General features: G+C 45.8%; 1 long non-coding RNA gene across 2 annotated transcripts; it reads right to left on the reverse strand.

Moving 5' to 3' along the window:
- Nucleotides 1-238: 238 nt before the first annotated feature.
- Nucleotides 239-1483, reverse strand: LOC127927200 (uncharacterized). Of its 2 annotated transcripts, XR_008126607.1 has the most exons (8): nt 1406-1483; nt 1232-1342; nt 1048-1157; nt 901-974; nt 686-722; nt 540-613; nt 393-502; nt 239-283 (listed from the first exon to the last, which is right to left on the reverse strand). It is a non-coding gene; the product is annotated as an uncharacterized LOC127927200 (long non-coding RNA). The 2 variants fall into 2 exon arrangements; XR_008126606.1 differs by lacking the exons at nt 239-283; nt 540-613; nt 686-722; nt 1406-1483 and having other exon boundaries at nt 296-466; nt 1232-1355.
- Between the last annotated feature and the right edge of the window lie 18 nt (nt 1484-1501).

Consider the following 1501-nt stretch of genomic DNA (forward strand, 5'->3'; position numbering starts at 1 on the left):
CCTATAAACAGAACCTGTCCAGGGAACTGATCTACAGCCACATGAAACCATAGAGGGTTCCAGGATGATACACCCACGAACCACAAAGCAGCGTCTTCGTACAATTACCTTGACCTGGTGTTGACTGTGTCTTCGTACAGTTACTTGACCTGGTGTTGACTGTCTTCGTACAGTTACCTTGACCTGGTGTTGACTGTGTCTTCGTACAGTTACTTGACCTGGTGTTGACTGTCTTTGTACAGTTACCTTGACCTGGTGTTCACTAGTGTCTTCGTACAGTTACCTTGACCTGGTGTTGACTGGGTCTTTGTACAGTTACCTTGACCTGGTGTTCACTAGTGTCTTCGCACAGTTACCTTGACCTGGTGTTGACTGTGTCTTCGTACAGTTACCTTGACCTGGTGTTCACTAGTGTCTTCGTACAGTTACCTTGACCTGGTGTTCACTAGTGTCTTCGTACAGTTACCTTGACCTGGTGTTGACTGTGTCTTTGTACAGTTACCTTGACCTGGTGTTCACTAGTGTCTTCGTACAGTTACCTTGACCTGGTGTTCACTAGTGTCTTTGTACAGTTACCTTGACCTGGTGTTCACTAGTGTCTTCGTACAGTTACCTTGACCTGGTGTTGACTGGGTCTTTGTACAGTTACCTTGACCTGGTGTTCACTAGTGTCTTGCACAGTTACCTTGACCTGGTGTTCACTAGTGTCTTCGTACAGTTACCTTGACCTGGTGTTGACTGTGTCTTTGTACAGTTACCTTGACCTGGTGTTCACTAGTGTCTTCGTACAGTTACCTTGACCTGGTGTTGACTGTGTCTTTGTACAGTTACCTTGACCTAGTGTTGACTGTCTTGTACAGTTACCTTGACCTGGTGTTGACTGTGTCTTTGTACAGTTACCTTGACCTGGTGTTCACTAGTGTCTTCGTACAGTTACCTTGACCTGGTGTTCACTAGTGTCTTCGTACAGTTACCTTGACCTGGTGTTCACTAGTGTCTTCGCACAGTTACCTTGACCTGGTGTTGACTGTGTCTTCGTACAGTTACCTTGACCTGGTGTTCACTAGTGTCTTCGTACAGTTACCTTGACCTGGTGTTCACTAGTGTCTTCGTACAGTTACCTTGACCTGGTGTTGACTGTGTCTTTGTACAGTTACCTTGACCTGGTGTTCACTAGTGTCTTCGTACAGTTACCTTGACCTGGTGTTCACTAGTGTCTTCGTACAGTTACCTTGACCTGGTGTTCACTAGTGTCTTTGTACAGTTACCTTGACCTGGTGTTCACTAGTGTCTTCGTACAGTTACCTTGACCTGGTGTTCACTAGTGTCTTTGTACAGTTACCTTGACCTAGTGTCTTTGTACAGTTACCTTGACCTGGTGTTGACTGCGTCTTTGTACAGTTACCTTGACCTGGTGTTCACTAGTGTCTTCGTACAGTTACCTTGACCTGGTGTTCACTAGTGTCTTCGTACAGTTACCTTGACCTGGTGTTCACTAGTG

Source organism: Oncorhynchus keta, unplaced genomic scaffold, assembly GCF_023373465.1.
Source record: "Oncorhynchus keta strain PuntledgeMale-10-30-2019 unplaced genomic scaffold, Oket_V2 Un_contig_9737_pilon_pilon, whole genome shotgun sequence".
Lineage (NCBI taxonomy): Eukaryota > Metazoa > Chordata > Actinopteri > Salmoniformes > Salmonidae > Oncorhynchus > Oncorhynchus keta.